Here is a 5,823-nt window from a genome sequence, read left to right on the forward strand (position 1 = left end):
GTATTTAACCATGTTTTTATTTTTTAAATTGGCTCTCTCTCTCTCTCTCTCTCTCTCTCTCTCTCTCTCTCTCTCTCTCTCCCTCCCTCCCTCCCTCCCTCCCTCCCTCCCTCCCTCCCCCCACCACACACACAGAGGCACGTGTGAACAAGGGAATGCAAATGCACAAAATAAGTATGTTTTGATCAGAGTGAAAACAAATCACGGGAATTTTAACCATTCCACCATCATTCCACCATTCTTTTAATTTACTCTCTGTGTTTAGTCTTCCAAAGAGGGTGGCAGGTGTGTGGTTTGGTGAGTGCCGGCTGGCGGTGGCAGCGAGGAACAGAGAACAACAACAACCCCCCCTCCCCCCCATCGGGATCGGTGGAGGGTTTTAAAAATGAGTGAGCCATTTAAAAATGGTGTGGAACTGAGGTCGCCGCCACCCTCCCCTCACGACGGAGTTTGGACGCTCCCTTTTCCTAACTGTGCCTGTTCCTTGCTAATTGTTAACCGATTCGAGAGTGCATGTCCTTTCACTTAGAGGTGGCCTGTTTTCACCGCTCCGTCCTACTTTCCTTTTCTGGGTGCCTGAGGGGGTTGGCCCCGAGTCCATCCCGCGTTCACTGTGTTCCGGCGGGACAACCGGGACCGTTTGTGCCATTCGGGAGAAGTGGTGGGTACCTGCCCCGTTGTGCGTGGGTGAGTGTCCCCCTGAGCTAGGGAGGTCACTCCGGAGAGACGGAATGAGTGTGTGTGGCGGCGGCGGCGCGTGACAGTCTGTATTGGTTTGCTTGATCGAGATCGCTGTCGGGCGACACCTAGTGGCGACAAGTTTCCGCAACGCTCCTGTCCCCCGGTTGGTGACAAAGGACGGGGAAGTGCCTGTGGTGAGCCGGCCAGGGTGAGAGGGTGACAGGCAAGCAGGCGGGTGCGCGACGGAGACGCCGTCCTGTCTGGGGACCATCTCTAGCTAGGAGGTTGTACCTGGAGAACTTCAGGGGAGGAGGGTGGCTGTACGACCTATTGGGACACAAGGAGGGGTTGGTGGCAGCTGGATGAGGTCGACCAGAAGGCTTGGGCCCCGTCCCGGATTTTTTTTTTTTTTTCCAATTTTTTTTTTTTTAATTTTTTATTTTATTTTATTTTTTTTTTATTTCTTCCCTCCTCTCCGGTCCCAGCCAGCGGGACCATAGACACTTTTGAGGCCGAGAGGGTGCTGTGTCCCCGGCCTCCGAGCCGAGGTGGCCCGGCTAGGGGGCGCCACGGAGTTTTTTTTTTTTTTTTCTTTTCCAGGAGTCCCTTCGGTCCCAGCCAGCGGGACCATAGACACTTTTGAGGCCGAGAGGGTGCTGTGTCCCCGGCCTCCGAGCCGAGGTGGCCCGGCTAGGTGGCGCCACGGATTTTTTTTTTTTCTTTTCCAGGAGTCCCTTCGGTCCCTGATAGCGGGAGCCTGGACCTCTGAGGCCGAGAGGGTGCTGTGTCCCCGGCCTCCGAGCCGAGGTGGCCCGGCTAGGGGGCGCCACGGAGTTTTTTTTTTCTTTTCCAGGAGTCCCTTCGGTCCCTGATAGCGGGAGCCTGGACCTCTGAGGCCGAGAGGGTGCTGTGTCCCCGGCCTCCGAGCCGAGGTGGCCCGGCTAGGGGGCGCCACGGAGTTTTTTTTTTTTTTTTTCTTTTCCAGGAGTCCCTTCGGTCCCTGATAGCGGGAGCCTGGACCTCTGAGGCCGAGAGGGTGCTGTGTCCCCGGCCTCCGAGCCGAGGTGGCCCGGCTAGGGGGCGCCACGGAGTTTTTTTTTTTTTCTTTTCCAGGAGTCCCTTCGGTCCCTGATAGCGGGAGCCTGGACCTCTGAGGCCGAGAGGGTGCTGTGTCCCCGGCCTCCGAGCCGAGGTGGCCCGGCTAGGGGGCGCCACGGAGTTTTTTTTTTCTTTTCCAGGAGTCCCTTCGGTCCCTGATAGCGGGAGCCTGGACCTCTGAGGCCGAGAGGGTGCTGTGTCCCCGGCCTCCGAGCCGAGGTGGCCCGGCTAGGGGGCGCCACGGAGTTTTTTTTTTTTTTTTTTTCTTTTCCAGGAGTCCCTTCGGTCCCTGATAGCGGGAGCCTGGACCTCTGAGGCCGAGGGGGTGCTGTGTCCCCGGCCTCCGAGCCGAGGTGGCCCGGCTAGGGGGCGCCACGGAGTTTTTTTTTTTTTTTCTTTTCCAGGAGTCCCTTCGGTCCCAGCCAGCGGGACCATAGACACTTTTGAGGCCGAGAGGGTGCTGTGTCCCCGGCCTCCGAGCCGAGGTGGCCCGGCTAGGTGGCGCCACGGATTTTTTTTTTTCTTTTCCAGGAGTCCCTTCGGTCCCTGATAGCGGGAGCCTGGACCTCTGAGGCCGAGAGGGTGCTGTGTCCCCGGCCTCCGAGCCGAGGTGTCCCGGCTAGGGGGCGCCTCCGAGACTTTATTTTTTCCAGGATCCTCCCCGGTCCCTGCCAGCGGGAGCATGGACTTCTGAGGCCGAGGGGAAGCTGTGTTCCAGGCTATCTACCATGGCCTCCTCGGTCTGTGAGCACTCAGGGTTCTAAGGTCGACCAGTTGTTCCTTTGCGGTCCGGTTCTCTTTCTACATGGGGACCTCTTGGGGACACGTCACCGAACATGACTTCCAGACGTTCCGTGTGGCCTGTCATGTTTATCCCTGTGTCTTTTACACTTTTCATCTTTGCTATCTGTCCTTATTGTACCTGGAGATATATGCTGACACGCTGTCCTTTTGACTCTTTTTGTCATTAAAGGACGTTGGAAGAGGCTTGCACCAAGGCTGTTTGCTTGTCCAGCCCTAGCTCTTTTCTTCTGCGCATGGGCCTCTTCGATGCTCGAAGCTTAGCGTCCCCCCATGAGTACGCGCTTCCTGCTTTCCCGTGCTTGCTTGCCTGTGCTCTGTGTGGCAGCTTTATGACAACCGTCCCGCGTGTCAGGCGTTCCCGATTTCCCCGTGGTGGTTGTCGTCCGTTACCGGTAGGAGTCGTTGGTGCCGAGTGCGACTGGAAGGGTTTTCCCGTTTGGTGCTAGTGACCCCCTGGCGTGCTCCTCTGCGGCCGACCGGTTTTTTTATTTGTTTTTTTTTTTTTGTTTTTTGTTTTTTTTTTTTTTTTTGTTTTTTGGAAGGAGTTCCCGAACCTCCGCTGCTTGGTGGTGTGTCCCTTTCTTTCCTGCTGTGTGCCTCCCGAGTTGCACCTTTTCTCCTTCGAAGGGGATTTTATTTTTTTATTTTTATTTTTTATTTTTTATTTTTTTTTTTTGAAGGAGTTCCCGAACCTCCGCTGCCCGTTGAGTCCCGTTCTTCCACGCCACGTGCCTCCCGAGTGCAACGCTTCCTTTTTTTTCTCGCCCTCGAGAAGGGTAAATTTTTTTTTTTTGTGTGTGTGGCAGTGTTAGCGACTTCTTCCCGTGCTCTCTCTCGCTCTTCTCGCTCGTATTCCCGTCCAGTGCGTTGTTAGAAAGCTCTCACGCCCGTTGTTCCCGATGCATGGCGTGTCTCGCTCCCGTTGGATCGATGTGGTGCTGCCGCGTTCTCTTCGGGCCGGGGCCTAAGCCGCGCCAGGCGAGGGACGGACATTCATGGCGAATGGTCATTCAGCGCGAATGGCGACCGCTCTTCTCGTTCTGCCAGCGGGCCCCTCGTCTCTCCTCCCCATTCCTTTGCAGGGTGGTGTGTGGAAGTCAGGGGTGCGGCTGTCCGGCACGAGCGCTGACCCGCGCACACTTGTTGCTGTGGTTCGCGGTGTCCCTGTGGACGTGTCGGGGGCGCTTGCCCCCACGCCGTTCACTGCTTCGCGGCCCTCTTCCCCCGTGCCGGGGGAAGGTGGTAGACCCGCTGCGGTGCATACCCTTCCCGAATGGTGTGTGCACGCGCCCTGCTTTGTGTGAGCCTTGCGGTGCTCCTGGAGCGTTCCGGGCTTTGACCACCAAGGTGCCCGCTTCTGAGTTGGCGGTGGCGCTTCCCGCTCCCCGGCGTGCCTCCTGTGCTCCATGGTGCTTGTGCCTTTACGCTTTCCCTTGTCCTAGTTGCCGGCTTTCTGCACGGTGACAGAAAGGGGGGGGGTCGAGGAGTTGAGTGTGCGGTTAAAAGGCTCCTTCCGTTGGGTGAGCGCCCACCCCGTGCCTATGTTTTTGGTGCCTTCACCCGCGGGCCCTGCGCGGTTAGGGTGGTGCTGAGCGATCGCGGCTGGCCCTTTTTAAAGACCGGACTCCCTCAAGTCAAGGCTCCTCCTTTGTGTGCGCCTTGAAGAGGCCTGGCTCTCGGCGGGGACCTGTCGCAGGTCCCCCCGGTCCGCGAATGCTCAAGAAGACCCCGGAGAAAGAGACCTTTGCCGATACCGCAGACCCCCCACCAGCTGGCGCGTGGTCCTTCCCGTTCTGTCCCGCGCCTGTTGCTCGTTTCCCGTTGCGTGCACGGAGCCCTTGGCTGCTCGTCGGTGTTGGGTTCGTCCCGCCCTCAGTGAGGAATTTGCCTTCTCTAGCTATCTTCGGAAAGGGCTTTACGATCTCCGAGGGGCTTCTCCCGGATGGTCCCCTCGGCTGCCCGCCCTGACCTCAGCCTTCTGCGCGCAGCGTTTGCTCTCTCGCCTACCGCGACCCGCGCCTCCCCGCTCCGAGTACGAGGAGGGATCACGCGGGACGGGGCTCTGTCGACCTGCCGCTGTGCGGAGCTTGTGGGGGAGATTGGGTTTCTGGTGGCAGGTGGCGGGGAAGGGCCGTGCACACGCCCGCGTGCGCGGTACCCCCCTCACCGCGAGGGGTCGTCGCGGGACGGGTGGGTTTGGAAGGGCGGCGGTGGGCTCCCGGTCCCACCCGCCTCCGTTTCCCCCGTGCCCTCCGTCGCGTGTGCGTCCCTCCCACGCGCGTCCACGTCCCGGCCACTCTCGCGGCGAGGTCGTGTCGCGTGTGGTGCGTGCCGCGTGCTCTCGGGCGTCTGCGGTTGCCGCCTCGTCCCCCCCTTCCACGGCAGCGTTCCCACGGCCGGTGGAGATCGCGGGAGCCGTCCTACCCCCCCTTCCCCCTCCGCGGGGCTCTCGAGGGTCCGTGAACCGCGGGGTTGGCCTCGCTCTCGGGGGCGGACTTCTTATTTGGGGGAACCGGCGGTCGGCCGCGTCCGGCGCGTCGTCGGACGTTGGGACCCGCTGCCACGCGGGGGTCTTCGTCGGTTGGCGTCGGCGTCTGCCTCGGTTCGCTCTCGCGTCGGCTGGCGTCTCCTCGGGCTCCCGGGGGTTGTCCGTTGGTTTCGGGTCGGCTCGGTGCCGCGGGCGTGGCGGGACTGCTCCGGGTTGGGTGCAGTGTGATTCCCGCCGGCTTGGCTCGCGTGCCCGGTCGCCGCCCGAGCGGCCTCCCGGTCCCTTGTGAGGCGTCTCCCGCGGGGGGTGCCGCTGCGGCCCGCCCTGCCGTCGACGGTCCTCGTTCTGCCGGTTCGCTCCCCCTCCCCGCCCGCCGGCGTTCCTTTCTCTCTCGCTCCTCGTCTGGCCGACCCGCGGCCGTGCTGCCGGGCCCCTCCTCACGGGGGGGCAGCCGGGCGCGCACGGGTCCCGGGGCGGTCGCGGGGTGCCTGGGGGGAAGGGCCGCCCGGCGGGCGGGAGGAAGTTGCGGTTTGAAGGGCGTCCCGGCCGCCGCGGCCGTGGCGGCGCGTCTCGCCTGGTCTCTTGGAGGCGTGTGCGGGGGGAAAGACGCCCCGCGAGGCGTAGAGGAGAAAGAGGCTTTAGTGGCTGTCGCCCACGCCGGTCCGTGGGGCCTGTTGGCTGAGGGTGCGTCTGCGCGGGGGCCCGTCCGGCCCCGCCGTCCTCTGGGAAGGCGTGCGTCGGGGGAAAGCTGC

The 5,823-nt window shown here is 61.5% G+C and overlaps 1 long non-coding RNA gene across 1 annotated transcript in view; it reads left to right on the forward strand.

The window, feature by feature from the left end:
* The first annotated feature begins 396 nt into the window (after positions 1-396).
* The window catches only part of LOC147997191 (uncharacterized), an 18,388-nt gene continuing 12,961 nt past the window's right edge, over positions 397-5,823 (forward strand). Inside the window, exon 1 of the long non-coding RNA XR_015648112.1 lies at positions 397-661. This is a non-coding gene — a long non-coding RNA (uncharacterized LOC147997191). The remainder of the gene's footprint in view (positions 662-5,823) is intronic.

Source organism: Rattus norvegicus, unplaced genomic scaffold (genome assembly GCF_021556685.1).
Source record: "Rattus norvegicus strain SHRSP/BbbUtx unplaced genomic scaffold, alternate assembly SHRSP_T2T unassigned-0000234, whole genome shotgun sequence".
NCBI lineage: Eukaryota > Metazoa > Chordata > Mammalia > Rodentia > Muridae > Rattus > Rattus norvegicus.